This window comes from Eubalaena glacialis, chromosome 16 (genome assembly GCF_028564815.1).
Source record: "Eubalaena glacialis isolate mEubGla1 chromosome 16, mEubGla1.1.hap2.+ XY, whole genome shotgun sequence".
Lineage (NCBI taxonomy): Eukaryota > Metazoa > Chordata > Mammalia > Artiodactyla > Balaenidae > Eubalaena > Eubalaena glacialis.
The window spans coordinates 66,663,361-66,683,422 of NC_083731.1; the positions used below are offsets into that span (position 1 = coordinate 66,663,361).

The 20,062-nt window shown below is 40.1% G+C and overlaps 2 pseudogenes; both read right to left on the bottom strand.

Moving 5' to 3' along the window:
- Positions 1-314: 314 nt before the first annotated feature.
- LOC133076569 (spliceosome-associated protein CWC15 homolog) lies at positions 315-1,659 on the bottom strand (annotated as a pseudogene).
- Positions 1,660-13,280: 11,621 nt separating this feature from the next.
- Positions 13,281-14,384, bottom strand: LOC133076369 (adenylyltransferase and sulfurtransferase MOCS3-like; annotated as a pseudogene).
- Positions 14,385-20,062: the final 5,678 nt, after the last annotated feature.

Sequence of the window (20,062 nt, forward strand, 5' to 3'; positions counted from 1 at the left end):
CTATCCCATTTTTTTATTTCTCTTTGTAATTTCTGTTTTTTTTTTTTTAGATTATTAGAAACACATTACAAGCAGATTCCCTTTCCCATATTAAAAAGAAAATATATGACTGGAAATATTCAGAGATGAAAACTGGGTTAAACCAATTCCCAAGTCCTTATCAAATAAGGTATCAATAAATGAAAAGATATTTTGGAACTTAAAATTAGGGAAACCTATACACAATTTAGAAGGGGGGAAAGAGAAAAAAAACTAACCAAAATAAAGTCAGAGTGTTTACATTTTACAGTCTTTAATTAAGCACAAAAACTGTACTATTTAATATATTTCTCCATGAACTTTTTGTGAAATTCAGATTGCAGCGTATCATTCACAAATCTTTTTCTTTCTTCTTCTGATCATCCACACCTTTTGCACAGTCCTTGAAAACAAAGTCATCATCCCACCTTCTTTTTTTTTTTTTAAAGAAGAGAAAGGTGGGCTTCCCTGGTGGTGCAGTGGTTGAGAATCTGCCTGCCAATGCAGGGGACACGGGTTCGAGCCCTGGTCTGGGAGGATCCCACATGCCGCGGAGCAACTGGGCCCGTGAGCCACAATTACTGAGCCTGCGCGTTTGGAGCCTGTGGTCCACAACAGGAGAGGCCACGATAGTGAGAGGCCCGTGCACCGCGATGAAGAGTGGCCCCCACTTGCCGCAACTGGAGAAAGCCCTCGCACAGAAACGAAGACCCAACACAGCCAAAAATAAAAATAAATGAATAAATAAATAAGCAAATATGGTAAAAAAAAAAAAAAAGAAGAGAAAGGTAATTTTAAATTTATTTATTTATTTATTTATTTATGGCTGTGTGGGTCTTCGTTTCTCTGTGAGCGCTTTCTCTACTTGCGGCGAGCGGGGGCCACTCTTCATCGCGGTGCGCGGGCCTCTCACTATCGCGGCCTCTCTTGTTGCCAAGCACAGGCTCCAGACGCGCAGGCTCAGTAGTTGTGGCTCATGGGCCCAGTTGCTCTGCGGCATGTGGAATCTTCCCGGGCCAGGGCTCGAACCCGTGTCCCCTGCATTGGCAGGTGGATTCTCAACCACTGCACCACCAGGGAAGCCCCATCCCACCTTCTTTTAACTTTGAAGTTGGCCTGAGGCTGGGATGGACAAGTGAGATTAAGGAGAGGATTTCCATTCAGAATGTTTTTCGTTTGAATCCTTTTTTCTTCACCTTTTTGTTTTTGTTCTTTCCTAGCCTGCTCTTCAGCTCTTTCTTTGTTAATCTTTTCCAGTTCTGCAAGAGCTACAGTATCATCATCATCATCATCATCACTCTCTTTATCAAAGTCTTCATCTTCATCTTATCCGTTAGAGGATCAGCTGCATCAAGGTTGGCAGTGGGAATCTGGTCTAATCAAGGCTTCTTTGACACTGAAGAGGAGGTTGTATGTTCTTGGTTGGACGATCTCTTATTTTTTTCTCTCTCTTCCAACTCTCTCCTGAAGTCATGGTTCCTAACCTCTTCAGGGACATCCTGAGTGGTTTGTCTATATTTTATCTGTATGAGAGGGTAGGTCTCTACTTGAATATTGCTTTGAGAGTTGGCTCAAATCACTTTCTCCTTTTCCTCTCCTACCTACTGCAGGTTCAAAAGTTGGCCTAGCTGCTGCTGTCATCTTTTATGGGTGGCTGAGGTCCAATGCACCAGTCTCTGGAGGTTATACAGACACCATTATGACTCTGTAATTTCTTGATAGTATCTTTTGATGCACAAAAGTTTTTAATTTTGATAAAATCCAATGTATTTTCTTGTTGGTTGCTTGGGCTATAGGTGTCATATCTAGGAAATTATTGCCTAGTCCAAGGCCATGAAGATTTAACCTAAGTTTTTTTCTTACATTTAGGTCTTTGATCTATTTGGGGTAAATTTATTTTGAGCAAAAATATGGTGCAAGGTAGAGGTCCAACTCCATTCTTTGCATGTGTATATTCAGTTGTCCCAGCACCATTTCATTTCTTTTTTTTTTTTTAAACAACAGCTCCTGTTTTTTTTGTTTGTTTGTTTGTTTGTTTTTAATTATGGCTGTGTTGGGTCTTCATTTCTGTGCGAGGGCTTTCTCTAGTTGCGGCAAGTGGGGGCCACTCTTCATCGCGGTGCGCGGGCCTCTCACTATCGTGGCCTCTCTTGTTGCGGAGCACAGGCTCCAGACACGCAGGCTCAGTAGTTGTGGCTCACGGGCCTAGTTGCTCCGCGGCATGTGGGATCCTCCCAGACCAGGGCTCGAACCCATGTCCCCTGCATTGGCAGGCAGATTCTCAACCACTGCACCACCAGGGAAGCCCCCAAGCACCAGTTCTTGAAGACTGTTTTTCTCCCCCTTGAATGGTCATGGCACCCTTGTCAAAAATCAGTTGAGCATAAATGTGTGGATATATTTCTAGACTTTCAATTCTATTCCATTGATTTACACATCTATCTTTATACCACTACTATACTGTTTTGACTTTGTAGTAAGTGTTGAAATTTGGAAGTGTGAGTCTTCCAACTTTTTCAAGATTTTGGCTATTCTGAGTTCCTTGAATTTCTATATGAACATTAGGATCAGCTTGTCAATTTCTGCAAAAAAAAAAAAAAGCCATCTGGATTTGTGATAAGGATGGCATGAATCTGTACATCACTTTGGGGAGTATTGCCACCAGAACAATATTAAATCTTCCAATCTGTTCACATGGGGGTGTCTTTCTGTTTAATTAGGTCTCCTTTAGTTTCTTTCAATGATGTTTCATAGTTTTCAGTGTATAAACCTTGTACTTGTTTTGCTAAATTTAAACCTTAGTATTTCATTCTTTTTGATACTATTGAAAGTGGAATTATTTTCTCAATTTCGTTTTTAGATTGTTCATTGCTAATGTATAGAAATACAACTAACTTTTGTTTATTTTTTTATCCTACTACTGTGCTGAAATGGTTTATTAGCTCTAAAATATTTTTTTTATGTGTGTGAATTCTTTAGAATTTTCTATATACAAGATTATGAGTTTGGAAGTGTTCTCTCTTCTTCAATTTTTTGGAAGAGATTGAGAAGGTTTGGTGTTAATTCTTCTTTAAATGTTTGGTGGAATTAATCAGTCAGGCCATCTGGTTGTAGGCTCTTCTCTGTTGGGAGGTTTTTTATCCCTTGAGCCACTCTATGTCTTTAGGTTGGTGATTTAATATATTACATTTAAAGTAATTATTGATAGGTAAGGATTTATGATCACCATTTTTGTTAATTGTTTTCAGTATGTGTTCACACACACAATATATATATATATTTTGTAGTGGTGTGAATTGATTCCCTTCTCTTCATCTTTGGGTGTCTATTAAAGATTTTTTCTATGTCATAACTATGAAGTTTATATAAAATAGCTTGTATTTAAGATGTTATAAGAGCCTATTTTGGGCTTCTCTGGTGGCACAGTGGTTGAGAGTCTGTCTGCCAATGCAGGGGACACGGGTTTGAGCCCTGGTCTGGGAGGATCCCGCGTGCCGCGGAGCGGCTGAGCCCGTGAGCCACAATTACTGAGCCTGCGCGTCTGGAGCCTGTGCTCCGCAACAAGAGAGGCCGCGATAGTGAGAGGCCCGCGCACCGCGATGAAGAGTGGCCCCCGCTTGCCACAACTAGATAAAGCCCTCGCACCGAAACGAAGACCCAGCACAGCCATAAATAAATAAATAAATACTTAAAAAAAAAAAAAGAGCCTATTTTAAGCTTATAACTTCAGTTACATACAAAAAACATAATTTTACTTCTTGCCCCACATTTTGTGTTGTTAATTTACATATTTTAAAATTGTATATCATATACATTATTCTAGTTATAGTTATTTTAAATAGTTTCACCTTTTAACTTTTATAGTAAACAGTGACTTACAAGGCATATCATTTTCAAATTATAGAAAATCAGAGATAAAGAAAAAATCATGAAGGAAACCAGAGGGAAAAAATATCTTACCTATAAAGGAACTAAGATAAGAATTACATCTGACTTCTCAGAAACCATGTGAGAAAGAAGTGAGTGCAGTGAAATAAAGTATTGAGAGAAAAAAACCCAACAACGTAGTATTTTGTACACTGGAAATTATTCTTAAAAAGTGAAGAAGCAATAAAGGACTTTCATAGACTATTAAAAATTGAGAGAAGTTATTGCCAGTACACTAGTTTAGTCAGTTCTTGCTGCTAATTGTTATTGTTTGTGCATTTGTTTCATGACTTGTCTGAACTAATGTTGTGAAGTCTATATTTTTTTCTATGTGTGGCCACTTAAGTCTCTGCTCAGTTAGCTAAATGGTGCTGGGGAAGTAGGCTATACATGTAGAAAATAAAACTTGACTTCTAGTCACCCCCCATACAAAAAATAATTCCATATGGATTATAAATCTATATCTTAAAGATGACATGATAAAGTTACCTTTGGATGAGTTCTACATGATTTTGGAGTATAAAAATATTCTTAGAACAGTAAAGAAAGGTACTAACCTACAAAAATTGATGTTGATTTATTTTCCCACATTCAAGAGTAAAAGAAAATACTATCTCAACAGTTGCAGAAATTCAACATCCTCTCATGAAAAAAACAAAGCAACAAAACAAAACAAACAAAAAACCCCCCAGAAAACAAGAAATCCTTTGCTAACTAAGAATAGAAATGAGTAGTTATCATAGATGAGTATCTTTCTATGTGTAGGTCTATCTTTTTTTTTTTTTCCTGCAGCTACTGATATGATCATACAATTTTACTTATTTTTTCTGATGCAGAACATTTTTAATATATTTTTTATACAGCAGGTTCTTATTAGTTATCTATGTTATACATATTAGTGTATGTATGTCAATCCCAATCTCCCAATTCATTCCCACCACCAACCCCACCCCCCCTTCCCCCCTTGGTGTCCATACGTTTGTTCTCTACATCTGTGTCTCTGTTTCTGCCTTGCAAACTGGTTCATCTGTACCATTTTTCTAGATTCCACATATATGCATTAATATAAGATACTTGTTTTTCTCTTTCTGACTTACTTCACTCTGTGTGACACTCTCTATGTCCATCCACATCTCTACAAACGACCCAATTCCATTCCTTTTTATGGCTGAGTAATATTTCATTATATATATGGAATATTACTGTCGATGGGCATTTAGGTTGCTTCCATGACCTGGCTATTGTAAATAGTGCTGCAGTGAACATTGGGGTGTATGTGTCTTTTTGAATTATGGTTTTCTCTGGGTATATGTGCAGTAATGGGATTGCTGGGTCATATGGTAATTCTATTTTTAGTTTTTTAAGGAACCTCCATACTGTTCTCCATAGTGGCTGTATCAATTTACATTCCCACCAACACTGCAAGAGGGTTCCCTTTTCTCCACATCCTCTCCAGCATTTGTTGTTTGTAGATTTTCTGATGATGCCCATTCTAACCAGTGTGAGGTGATAACCTCATTGTAGTTTTGATTTGCATTTTTCTAATAATTTGTGATGTTGAGCAGCTTTTCATATGCCTCTTGGCCATCTGTAAGTCTTCTTGGAGAAATGTCTATTTAGGTCTTCTGCCCATTTTTGGATTGTGTTGTTTTTTTTTTAATATTGAGCTGCATGAGCTGTGTATATATTTTGGAGATTAATCCTTTGTCCATTGATTCATTTGCAAATATTTTCTCCCATTCTGAGGGTTGTCTTTTCATCTTGTTTATAGTTTCTTTTGCTGTGCAAAAGGTTTAAGTTTCATTAGTTCCCATTCATTTATTTTTGTTTTTATTTCCATTGCTCTAGGAGGTGGGTCAAAGAAGATATTGCTGTGATTTATGTCAAAGAGTGTTCTTCCTATGTTTTCCCTAAGAGTTTTATAGTGTCCAGTCTTACATTTAGGTCTTTAATCCATTTTGAGTTTATTTTTGTATATGGTGTTAGGGAATGTTCTAATTTCATTCTTTTACATGTAGCTGTCCAGTTTTCCCAGCATCACTTATTGAAGAGACTGTCTTTTTCCATTGTATATCCTTGCCTCCTTTATCATAGATTAGTTGACCAAGGTGCATGGGTTTATCTCTGGGTTTTCTATCCTGTTCCATTGACCTATATTTCTGTTTTTGTGCCAGTACCATATTGTCTTGATTACTGTAACTTTGTAGTATAGTCTGAAGTCAGGGAGTCTGATTCCTCCAGCTCTGTTCTTTTCCCTCAAGATTGCTTTGGCTATTTGGGATCTTTTGTGTCTCCATACAAATTTTAAGATTTTTTGTTCTACTTCTGTAAAAAATGCCATTGGTAATTTGATAGGGATTGTGTTGAATCTGTAGATTGCTTTGGGTAGTATAGTCATTTTCACAATATTGATTCTTCGAATCCAAGAACATGGTATATCTCTCCATCTGTTTGTGTCATCTTTGATTTCTTTCATCAGTGTCTTATAGTTTTCTGACTACAGGTCTTTTACCTCCTTAGGTAGGTTTATTCCTAGGTATTTTATTCTTTTTGTTACAGTGGTGAATGGGATTGTTTCCTTAATTTCTCTTTCTGATCTTTCGTTGTTAGTGTATAGGAATGCAAGAGATTTCTGTGCATTAATTTTGTATCCTGCAACTTTACCAAATTCATTGATTAGCTCTAGTAGTTTCCTGGTGGCATCTTTAGGATTCTCTATGTATAGTATGTCATCTGCAAACAGTGAGAGTTTTACTTCTTCTTTTCCAATTTGTATTCCATTTATTTCTTTTTCTTCTCTGATTGCTGTGGCTAGGACTTCGAAAACTATGTTGAATAATTGTGACAGGAGTGGACGTCCTTGTCTTGCTCTTCTAAGAATTTGTCCATTTCTTCCAGGTTGTCCATTTTATTGGCATAGAGTTGCTTGTAGTAGTCTCTTAAAACGCTTTGTATTTCTGCAGTGTCCATTGTAACTTCTCCTTTTTCATTTCTAATTTTATTAATTTGAGTCCTCTCCCTCTTTTTCTTGATGAGCCTGGTTAACGGTTTATCAATTTTGTTTATCTTCTCAAAGAACCAGCTTTTAGTTTTATTGATCTTTGCTACTGTTTTCTTTGTTTCTATTTCATTTATTTCTGCTCTGATCTTTATGATTTCTTTCCCTCTGCTAACTTTGCGTTTTGTTTGTTCTTCTTTCTCTAGTATCTTTAGGTGTAAGGTTAGATTGTTTATTTGAGATTTTTCTTGTTTCTTGAAGTAGGATTGTATTGCTATAAACTTCCCTCTTAGAACTGCTTTTGCTGCATCCCATAGGTTTTGGATCGAAGCGTTTTCGTTGTCATTTGTCTCTACGTATTTGTTGATTTCCTCTTTGATTTCTTCAGTGATCTCTTGGTTATTTAGTAATGTATTGTTTAGCATCCATGTATTTGTGTGTTTTACGTTTTTTTCCCTGTAATTAATTTCCAATCTCATAGCTTTGTGGTCGGAAAAGATTCTTGATATGATTTCAATTTTCTTAAATTTACTGAGGCTTGATTTGTGACCCAAGATGTGATCTATCCTGGAGAATGTTCTGTGTGCACTTGAGAAGTAAGCGTAATCGGCAGTTTTTGGATGGAATGTCCTATAAATATCAATCAAATCTATCTGGTCTATTGTGTCATTTAAAGCTTGTGTTTCCTTATTAATTTTCTTTCTGGATGATCTGTCCACTGATGTAAGTGAGGTGTTAAAGTCCCCTACTATTATTGTGTTACTGTCGATTTCCTCTTTCATAGCTGTTAGCATTTGCCTTATGTATTGAGGTCCTCCTATGCTGGGTGCATATATATTTATAATTGCTTTATGTTCTTCTTGGATCGATCCCTTGATCATTATGTAGTGTCCTTCCCTGTTTCTTGTAACATTTTTATTTTAAGTCTATTTTTTCTGATATGAGTATTACTACTCCAGCTTTCTTTTGATTTCCATTTGCATGGAATATCTTTTTCCATCCCCTCACTTTCAGTCTGTATGTGTCCCTAGGTCTGAAGTGGGTCTCTTGTAGACAGCATATATGTGGGTGTTGTTTTTGTATCCATTCAGCGAGCCTGTGTCGCTGAGCATTTAATCCATTCTCACTTAAGGTAATTATTGATATGTATGTTCCTGTTACCATTTTTAAAATTGTTTTGGGTTTGTTTTTCTAGGTCATTTTGTTCTCTTGTGTTTCCCACTTAGAGAAGTTCCTTTAGCATTTGTTGTAGAGCTGGTTTGGTGGTGCTGCATTCTCTTAGCTTTTGCTTGTCTGTAAAGCTTTTGATTTCTCCATTGAATGTGAATGACATCCTTGCCAGGTAGAGTAATCTTGGTTGTAGGTTAGTCCCTTTCATCACTTTAGATATAACTTGCCACTCCCTTCTGGCTTGTAGAGTTTCTGCTGAGAAATCAGCTGTTAACCTTATGGGAGTTCCCTTGTATGTTATTTTCATTTTCCCTTGTTGCTTTTAACAATTTTTCTTTGTCTTTAATTGTTGTCAATTTGATTACCATGTGTCTTGGCATGTTTCTCCTTGGGTTTATCCTACCTGGGACTCTCTGCACTTCCTGGACTTCGGTGGCTATTTCCTTTCCCATGTTAGGGAAGTTTTCAACTATAATGTCTTCAAATATATTCTTGGGTCCTTTTTCTTTCTCTTCTCCTTCTGGGACCCCTATAACGCGAATGTTGGTGTGTTTAATGTTGTCCCAGAGGTCTCTTAGGTTGTCTTCATTTCTTTTCATTCTTTTTTCTTTATTTTGTTCTGCAGCAGTGAATTCCATTATTCTGTTTTCCAGGTCATTTATCCGTTTTTCTGCCTCAGTTATTCTGCCATTGATTCCTTCTAGTGTATTTTTCATTTCAGTTATTGTATTGTTCATCTCTGTTTGTTTGTTCTTTAATTCTTCTAGGTCTTTGTTAAACATTTCTTGCATCTTCTTGATCTTTGCCTCCATTCTTTTTCTGAGGACCTGGATCATCTTCACTATCATTATTGTTAATTCTTTTCTGGAAGGTTGCCTAGCTCCACTTCACTTAGTTGTTTTTCTGGGGTTTTATCTTGTTCATTCCTCTGGTACATAGTCCTCTGCCTTTTCTTTTTGTCTATCTTTCTGTGAAAGTGGTTTTCGTTCCACAGGCTGCAGGATTGTAGTTCTTCTTGCTTCTTCTGTCTGCCCTCTGGTGTATTGTGTAGGTGTATCTTTAGCCTCTCCATTCTATTCCATTGTTTCATTTGTCTATCGTAGCTCCAATATCATACTCTCTTAATTTTCAAAATTTGATGTCCAGTAGGGTGGGCACTCTAATATTTTTGCACTTCAAAATTATGCTGATTTTTGGGCTTCACTGGTGGTGCAGTGGTTAAGAATCCGCCTGCCAGTGCAGGGGACACAGGTTCAATCCCTGGTCCAGGAAGATCCCACATTCCGTGGAGCAGCTAAGCCCATGCGCCACAACTACTGAAGGTCACATGCCTAGAGCCAATGCTCTGCAGGAAGAGAAGCCACCACAGTGAGAAGCCGTGCACTGCAACAAAGAGTAGCCTCCGCTAGCTGCATCCAGAGAAAAGCCCGAGCACAGCAATGAAGACCCAACGCAGCCATAAATAAATTAATTAATTAAAAAAATTATACTGATTTTTATCTTTTGCATTTCCATATAACATTTAGAATCACCTTGCCAATTTCCACAATGAAAACACTAAAACATGTTGGTATTTTCTTTTGGAGTCCATTAAATTAATAAATCAGTTTACGGAAATTGATATCTTGACAATGTTGAGTTTCTCAATGTATGTACATATACTTACTTAGATATTTTAAAATTTCCTCTGTAATATTTTATAGTTTTCTATGTAGAAGTCTTGCATATGAGTTTTTGTTTGATTTTTTCCACAGATATTTTATGCATTTGGATGTTATTGCAAATGAAATCTCTTAAAACTTTATTTTCATTTTTTTCTGGTATAAAGAAGTATGATTAATTGGAGTAATAGGGTTGTTCAGATAAACAGAACCAATAGGATATATATAAGTATGTATGAGGAGATATATTTTAGGAATTGGCTCATGCTGTATGGAGGCCAAGAAGTCCTTTGATTTGCTGTTTCCAATCTGGAGAACCAGGAATGCTAGTGGCATAATTCACTCTGAGTCTGAAGGCCTGAGAATTGGGCTCTGATGGCATAACTTCCAGTGTGAGTTTGAAAGCCTGAAAGCCAGGAGCACTGAAGGGCAGAAGATGGAAGTCTCAGCTCAAACAGAGCAAATTTGCCCCTTTTCTGCCTTTTTGTTCTGTTCACGCTCTCAAAGGAATGCATGATGGTCACCCATGTGAGTAAAGGAGATCTTTAAGCAGTCTACTGATTCAAATGCTAATCTCTTTCAGAAATACCTTCACAGACATACCCTGAAATAATGCTTTACCAGCTATCTTGGCATCCCTTAGCCCAGTCAAGTTGGCACAGAATATTAACCATCACAATTGGTATATTTACCCCATGAAAGCTGTAACCTTATAAATATGATTTTAAATTTTAATAGCTTGTAACTGTACTTTGAACTTTCTACATATACAATCTTGCTTTCTGCAAAAAAGAAAAAAAAAGAAGAGGAAAATGTTGTTTTATTACTTCTTTCTCTCCAACACGTATATACTTATTTCTTTTTCTGCCTTCATTGTGCTGACTAGAACTTTTATTAAAATGTGAATATAGTGGGTTGTGTAGGCTTCCTGGTGGAGGGGACTAGTACCTGTGTTCTGGTGGATGAAGCTGGATCTTGTCTTTCTGGTGGGCAGGTCCACATCTGGTGGTGTGTTTTGGGGTATCTGTGACCTTACTATGACATTAGGCAGCCTCTCTGCCAATGGATGGGGTTGTGTTACTGTCTTGCTAGTTGTTTGGCATAGGGTATCCAGCACTGTAGCTTGCTGATCATTGAGTGAAGCTGGGTCTTGGCGTTGAGATGGAGATCTCTGGGAGATTTTTGCCATTTGATATTATGTGGAGCTGGGAGGTCTGTGGTGCACCAATGTCCTGAACTGGCTCTCCCACCTCAGAGGCACAGCCCTGACGCCTGGTTCAAGCACCAGGAGCCTGTCATCCACACAGCTCAGAATAAAAGGAAGAAAGAAAGAAAGAAAAACATTAAAAAAAAAAAGTTATTAAAATAAAAAACAAAAAATAATTATTAAACAATTTTTTTAAGTAATTCAAAAAAGAAAGAAAGAAAGAACAACCAAACCAAGAAACAAATCCACCAATGATAACAAGAGCTGAAAACTATACTAAAAAAAACAAAAGCAAACAAACAAAGCCGACAGACAGAACCCTACGACAAATGGTAAAAGCAAAGCTATACAGACAAAATCACACACAGAAGCATACACATACACACTCACAAAAAGAGAAAAAGGGGGGAAAAAAATATATATATATCTCATTGCTCCCAAAGTCCACCTCCTCAATTTGGGATGATTCGTTGTCTATTCAGGTATTCCACAGATGCAGGGTACATCAGGTTGACTGTGGAGATTTAATGCGCTGCTCCTGAGGCTGCTGGGAGAAATTTCCCTTTCTCTTCTTTGTTCGCACAGCTCCTGGTATTCAGCTTTGGACTTGGCCCCGCCTCTGCCTGTAGGTCGCCTGAGGGCATCTGTTCTTCACTCAGACAGGAAGGGGTTAAAGGCACAGCTGCTTCAGGGGCTCTGGCTCACTCAGGCCGGGGGGAGGGAAGGGTACGGATGCGGGGCGAGCCTGTGGCGGCAGAAGCCAGCGTGACGTTGCAGCAGCCTGAGGCGCGCCGTGCGTTCTCCCGGGGAAGTTGTCCCTGGATCACGGGAGCCTGGCAGTGGCGGGCTGCGCAGGCTCCCGGGAGGGGCGGTGTGGAGAGTGACCTGTGCTTGCACACAGGCTTCTTGGTGGCAGCAGCAGCAGCCTTAGCGTCTCATGCCCGTCTCTGGGGTCCGCGCTGATAGCCGCGGCTCGCGCCCGTCTCTGGAGCTCCTTTAAGTGGCGCTCTGAATCCCCCTCTCCTCGCGCACCAGGAAACAAAGAGGCAAGAAAAAGTCTCTCGCCTCTTCAGCAGGTCCAGACCTTTTCCCGGACTCCCTCCCGGCTAGCTGTGGCGCACTAGCCCCTTCAGGCTGTGATCACGCAGCCAACCCCAGTCCTCTCCCTGGGATCCGACCGAAGCCCGAGCCTCAGCTCCCAGCCCCCCCCGCCCCGGCGGGTGAGCAGACAAGCCTCTCAGGCTGGTGAGTGCTGGCCGGCACCGATCCTCTGTGCGGGAATCTCTCCGCTTTGCCCTCCGCACCCCTGTGGCTGCGCTCTCCTCCGTGGCTCCGAAGCTTCCCCCCTCCGCCACCCGCAGCCTCTGCCCGCGAAGGAGCTTCCTAGTGCGTGGAAACATTTCCTCCTTCACAGCTCCCTCCCACTGGTGCAGGTCCCGTCCCTATTCTTTTGTCTCTGTTTTTTCTTTTTTCTTTTGCCCTACCCAGGTACGTGGGGAGTTTCTTGCCTTTTGGGAAGTCTGAGGTCTTCTGTCAGCATTCATTAGGTGTTCTGTAGGAGTTGTTCCACGTGTAGATGTATTTCTGATGTATTTGTGGGGAGGAAGGTGATCTCCACGTCTTACTCTTCTGCCATCTTGAAGCTCCTCCTCCTGGATAGATAGTCTTTAATACATAAAAAAATTCCCTTCTATTCTTTGTTAACAAAGAGATTTATTTTTTATGAAAGGATGTTACATTTCTGCATCTGTTTAGATGATCATATTTTGTCTTTTATTATGTTAATGTGGTAAAATACATTGTTGTTTTTTAATTCTCCCCTCCAGCTCTGTCACGTATTCAGATAACTTTTTGGGACAAGCAGTAATAAGAGTTCTGTTATATCTTCAAAACAGGAGGGGAATGAAGCCAAATTTGACCTCTGTACCCTGACACTGAATGAATTCTCAGAGACAGAGTTTGGGGTGAAGTAGAAAAGAATAGCTTTATTCTTTGCCTGGCAAGGTGGGCCACAGCAGGCTTTTGCCTTCAAAACTCTGTGACCCAGCCTGGAGGGGGTAGTGAGAAGTTTTACAGTAATGTTCAAAGAGGGCGTGATTAGCTCGTGGACATTCTTCTGATAGATTGGTAGTCAGGTAAGTGGGAGTCAGCATCATCAACCTTCTGCAAGATATTTCATGGATTTCTGCGAGTCATTGCCCAGTTTTCAAGTCACAGAAATCGAGAGGGGCCACTTCCCATGCGAATCCCTTCCTGGATTACTTCTAGGATCTTCCAGCTCTTCTGCATCCCTCGATTACTAACGTTTCAAAGGGATGTGTAGAGCAAGAGGCAAACAACACATACTTTGAAGTGTGAAGTTCAGCCACAGGTGAGGGGCCCCGGAATCCAGAGGTCATTTAGAGTCGGTGACAGAAGCCTGCTCCCCTGGGCTCAGCAAGTGCAGGGAGCAGAACTTTCTGGTGGTTTCGGAGCCACAGAAGGCTTGCTTCGTAGTTCTGCAGATTAGCCACAGTGGGCTGCTCCTCGCCAGCTGCACAGTTGGCCCTGCTGCTCCGCTGCTGAATTCTGTGGAAATGCTTCTGAAGGCATCCCAGAGCGGCAGGCTGCCACTGTGAGAGGGCCCAGACAGCAGTGATCCTCAGCACTTCTAGCGTCTGCAGGCAGCCCAGCATCCGGATTATGGTTACACCACCAGACGCTGAGCATCCCGCCATCCACGCATTTGGTTACTGTCTCTGTCAGAGGCAGCTGAGGGAAGATGCAGGGATAGCAAGGCCTGCTGTCGTCGTAGTAAAAGGCTGGGATTTGGGCCTGTAAGCAAAGGCACTGGCCAACACGAGAGGCCGGCTGGCCAGCATGATGTGTCATTAACCAGGTGGCGAGTGAGCACGTGATCCGAGCAGTGGGGCATAAGGGCCTGGCGTAGGGCACGCACTCGAGGCCGAGGAGAGGTGGCCGCAGAAAAGGCCTCGTGGTGCAGCCCTCAGCGGGCCAAGTTGCTTATCTCCAAACAAGAGGCAGTCGCTTAAGCCGAGGAACGCCACGCCAGAAGTTGCCAGGTGCTATGGGTAGCTCAGCGCATCGTTGCTCGCGACGCACGTTGCGCTCCCAAACCCAGCCGTCCGCGCATGCTCAGCACAGGCAGCACTAGCTGCTGGCCGCGCGCGGAGTCTCAATTCGGAGACGTTCCGGGGCAGCCGCAACACCAGAAGCAGGTGTTCTCGCCCTGGCTACAGGCTGCAGCACAGGCTCTGGCGCAGGCTCCGGCTCCCGCTCGTGCTGCAGCTGCAGCTCCAGCTCCTGCTCAGCCCAAAGAGCCTCCACCAGCCTGTGCTTTAGGAAATTCAGCCCCTCCTTATGCTTCAGCCTGCAAGGTGAGTACCTCCTCCCTGGCAGCCATGACTGCCTGTTTTGGAAATGGTCAATACATTGATTTTTGAATGTTTAATCAAACTTGCTTTTTTTTTCTTTCTTAAACCCAAATCGGTCATGATATGTTATACTTTATGTATGTTATTAGATTTGGTTTGCTAAAATTTTGCATAAAACGTTTGAATATATGTAAATGTGAGAGATGGACCTCTAATTTTCCTTTATTTGATATCCTTGGCAAGTTTTGTGCTTTCCTCATTGAATGAGCTGGGAAATAGTCCCTCTTTTAATACTCTACAGAATTTGTCAGTCTGATGTAATTTATTCCTTAAATATGTTGACTAAAAAAAGTGCACAATGTGAGAATTGTGAGTTAAGTTTTATTTGGGGCAAAATGAGGACTGTAGCTTGGGAGACAGCCTATCAGATAGTTCTGAGGACCTGCTCCAAAGAGGTAAGGGGAGAAGTCAGTATATATGTGATTTTAGGGGAGACAGTGCAATCAAGCACACGTTTTGGCAGAAGGCTGCTGCTAGTGGCGAGATGCAGATGTCTCCGTAATGATTTTAGTGCTTTTCTAGGTATGAGAAGACGCAAGAAATTGGGCTCATAGAATAAGGTCACCATAAAAACAATTTTTCCATATGGGATTTTTTTTCAAGTTTACAATCTTTTTATCACAAACTTACACAAGGTATTTCTCTCAGAAGTCCCATTCAGTAGACATCTTATATCTCATTGGCCAGAACTATGTTGACTCTTAGATACAAGAGTGTTCAGGGAATTGATCATTTTCACCTGGGCCCACTGCTGTCACAAACAAGACTGGGGTTCTGTTAGATCACAGCAAAAAGCAATTAAGAGGATCTTACTTATTTAGCTGTTGTATTCTTTAAGATTCCTCGTAAAAGCAATATCATATGGTATTTGTCTTTTCTTGTCTGACTTACTTCACTCAGTGTGATAATCTCCAGATCCATCCATTGTTGATGCAAATGGCATTATTTCATTCTCTTTAATGTTTGAGTAATATTCCATTGTATATATGTACCACATCTTCTTTATCCATTCATCTGCTGATGGATATTTACATTGCTTCCATTTCTTGGCTGTCGTAAACAGTGCTGCAATGAGCATTGGGGTGCATGTATCCTTTTGAACCATGGTTTTCTCCGGGTATATACCCAGTAGTGGGATTGCTGGGTCGTATGGTAATTCTGTTTTTAGTTTTTTAAGGAACCTCTGTACTGTTCTCCATAGCGGCTGTATCAATTTACATTCCCACCAACAGTGTAGGAGGGTTCCCTTTTCTCCACACCCTCTCCAGCATTTATTGTTTGTAGATTTTTTGATGATGGACACTCTGACTGGTGTGAGGTGATATCTCATTGAATGTTTTTTTCAACTTTTTATTTTATATTGGAGTATAGGTGATTAACAATGTTGTGTTAGTTTCAGGTGTACAGCAAAGTGATTCAGTTATACAAATATATGTATCTATTGTTTTTCAAATTCTTTTCCCATTTAGGTTGTTACATAATATTGAGCAGAGTTCCCTATGCTATACAGTAGGTCCTTGTTGGTTATCCATTTTAAATATAGCAGTGTGTACATGTCAATCCCAAACTCCTTAACTATTCCTCCCCCCCACCCTTCCCCCTGGTAACCTAAGTTCGTTCTCTAAATCTGTGAGTCTGTTTCTGTTTTGTAAATGAGTTCATTTATATCATTTTTTAGATTCTGCATATAGGCAATAGCATACGATACTTGCCTTTGTCTGACTTACTTCACTCAGTATGACAATTTCTAGGTCCATCCATGTTGCTGCAAGTGGCATGATTTCATTCTTTTTAATGGCTGAGTAATATTCCATTGCATATATGTACTATATCTTCTTTATCCATTCCTCTGTCGATAGACATTTAGGTTGCTTCCATGTCTTGGCTATTGTAAACAGTGCTGTAATGAACACTGGGGTGCATGTATCCTCTTGGACCATGTTTTTCTCTGGATATATGCCCAGGAGTGGGATTGCAGGATCATATGGTAGCTTTATTTTTAGTTTTTAAAGGAACCTCCATACTGCTCTCCAAAGTGGCTATACCAATTTACATTCCCACCAACAGTGTAGGAGGGTTCCTTTTATCTCAAACCCTCTCTGGCATTTATTGTTTGTGGCTTTTTTGACGATAGCCATTCTGGCTGGTGTGAAGTGATATCTCATTGTAGTTTTGATTTGCATTTCTCTAATAATTAGCAATGTTGAGCATCTTTTCATGTGCCACTTGACCATCTGTATGCCTTCTTTGGAGAAATGTCTATTTAAGTCTTCTGCCCATTTTTTTTATTGAGTTGTTTGTGTTTTTTTGATATTGGCCTACATGAGCTATTTGTAGATTTTGGAGATTAATCCCTTGTCGGTCCCATTGTTTGCAAATATTTTCGCCCATTCTGTGAGTTGTTTTTTTGTTTTGTTTATGGTTTCCTTTGCTGTGCAAAAGCTTTTGAGTTTAATTAGGTCCCATTTGTTTATTTTTGTTTTTATTTCCATTACTCTAGGAGATGGATCCAAAAAGATATTGCTGCAATTTATGTCAAAGGGTGTTCTACCTATGGCTTCCTCTAAGAGTTTTATAGTGTCTGGTCTTACATTTAGGTCTCGAATCCATTTTGAGTTTATTTTTGTGTATGGTGTTAGGGAGTGTTCTAATTTCATTCTTTTACATGTAGCTGTCCAGTTTTCCCAGCTCCATTTATTGAAGAGAGTGTCTTTTCTCCATTGTGTAGTCTTGCTTCCTTTGTCATAGATTAATTGACCATTGGTGCATGGGTTTATTTCTGGGCTTTCTATCCTGTTCCATTGATCTATATTTCTGTTTTTGTGCCAGTACCATACTGTCTTGATGACTGTAGCTTTGTACTATAGTCAGAAGTCAGGGAGCCTGATTCCTCCAGCTCCATTTTTCTTTCTCAAGATTGTTTTGACTATTTGAGGTCTTTTGTATCTCCATACAAATTTTAAGATTTTTTGTTCTAGTTCTGTGAAAAATGCCATTGGTAATTTGATAGGGATTACATTGAATCTGTAGATTGCCTTGGGTAGTATAGTCATTTTGACTGTATTGATTCTTCCAATCCAAGAACACAGTATATCTTTCCATCTGTTTGTGTCATCTTTGATTTCTTTCATTAGCGTCTTATAGTTTTCAGAGTACAGGTCTTTTGCCTCCTTAGGTAGGTTTATTACAAGATATTTTATTCTTTTTGATGGGATGGTAAGTGGGATCGTTTCTTTAATTTCTCTTTCTTATCTTTCATTGTTAGTGTATAGATATGCAACAGATTTCTGTGTATTAATTTTGTATTCTGAAACTTTACCAAATTCATTGATTAGCTCTAGTAGTTTTCTGGTGGCATCTTTAGGATTTTTTATGTATAGTATGATGTCATCTGCAAGCAGTGACAATTTTACTATTTCTTTTCCAATTTGGATTACTTTTATTTCTTTTTCTTCTCTGATTGCTGTGGCTAGGACTTCCAAAACTATTTTGAATAGAAGTGGCGAAAGTGGACATCCTTGTCTAGTTCCTGATCTTAGAGGAAATGCTTTCAGCTTTTCACCATTGAGTATGACGTTAGCTGTGGGTTTGTCATATATGACCATTATTATGTGGAGGTATGTTCCCTCTGTGCCCACTTTCTGGAGAGTTTTTATCATAAATGGGTGTTGAATTTTGTCAAAAGCTTTTTCTGCATGTATTGAGATGATCATATGGTTTTTATTCTTCAATTTGTTGATGTGGTGTATCACACTAATTGATTTGTGGAGATTGAAAAATCTCCACCCTTCAATACCAGCAGGTAGGTCTGGTCCAGGCTTTAATGAGGTCACTTCTTTTTTTCCTGGGTCCTGGTGCACACGAGACCTTCTGTGCGCCCTCTAAGAGTGGGGTTTTTGTTTCCCCCAGTCCTGTGGAATTCCTGTGATCAAACCCCACTGGCCTCAAAGCCAGATTCTTTGGGGGCTCCTCCTCCTGTTACCAGACCCCCAGACTAGGGAGCCTGACATGGGACTCAGAACTTTCACTTCTGTGGGAGAACTTCTGTGATATAGTTATTTTCCAGTTTGTGGGTCACCCACCCAGTGGGTATGGGATTTGATTTTATCACAATCACGCTCCTCCTACTGTCTCGTTGTGGCGGCTTCTTTGACTTTGGATGTAAGATATCTTTTTTGGTAGGTTCCAGCGTTTTTTGGTCCATGATTGTTCAGGAGTTAGTTGTGATTTTGGTGTTTTCGTAAGAAGAGGTGAGCTCCTGTCCTTCTACACTGCTATCTTGTCCCCTCCTCTCCTGTATGGGATGTTTTATTTTGCATTTTATTTTGCATTCTTGAATTAATCTTTAACTGACTTCTTATATCTGATGTCTTATTCCATTTAGGCTGCTATAACAAAAATACCATAGACTGGGTATCTTATTTTATTTATTTTCTTTTTTAAGTGTAAATTCCTGCAGACTTTTTTTTAAATGAGTTTCTTGTGACTTTTTTTTTATTTTTTACTTTTATTTATTTATTTTTAGCTGCGTTGGGTCTTCATTGCTGTGTGCAGGCCCTCTCTAGTTTCAGTGAGCGGGGGCTACTCTTTGTTGCGATGCGCGGGCCTCTCATTGTGGAGGCTTCTAATCGTGGTGGCTTCTCTTGTTTCCAAGCACGGGCTCTAGGCGTGCGGGCTTCAGTAGTTGTGGTGCACGGGCTTAGTTGCTCTGCGGCATGTGGGATCTTCCCAGACCAGAGCTTGAACCCATGTCCCCTGCATTGGCAGGCGGATTCTTAACCACTGCACCACCAGGGAAGTGGTGCACAGAAGGTCTCGTGTGCACCAGCCTTCCATGTGATTCTAATAGAGTATGCAGGAAGCTTTTTCCCTTTTAAGACCACCTTTAATCTTTAGAGTATACTTTGGCCAAGGCAGAGGAGGGGAAATAGTCTAGAGCCCAACAAATTTCTCAGTAGCCCAACTTTCTTATCAGCTTATTTCCGTTTTACAGCCATAGAAGGCTTAAGGGAGTTCTACTACACGTTCATCACCAATTGAGGACTAAGGTCCAGAACACTCTAAACCAGTATTATTTAACAAAATGAGCACTTAAGGAAAGTATTTATCAGATTAGGAGTAAGAGTTAATCCAATAGTTTCTTTGCCATGCATTTCTCAACATGCACTTCTAAGTAGTATTCTTCCATGCACAACAGTAGCAGGATGGGCAAGAATGAAACTCAAGAGTATTGAATAGGCTAGTCTATTATATCCCACAGAAACTTCAAGGAATCACCCCCACCAACCTACCCAAGATCAAATAATAGGCCATCTTCAACCCTAGATTATTATTATTATAGATTATTTGGACAAATCATAATTAATGCACATTTCTCTAACAGATTTATTTCTTTAAAGGAATGGATTCTGAAGAGAAGAAACATGGGGCAGAGAGGTATGGAATAGAAAATAAATACAAATGTAAGCTGTTTTGCTAATTGCTTTATAACCACAACAAACTAGTACAGAGAATGCCCTGTACAAAACAACACTATAAAGATCGAGGTGTTCCCTTAGGCAAGGCTGAAGATTTCAGTCTCTGGTATTTGGAATTTAGGCTGCAGTTCTTGTGATGGATCACAGGGTATGTGGCACAGTCCATGCTT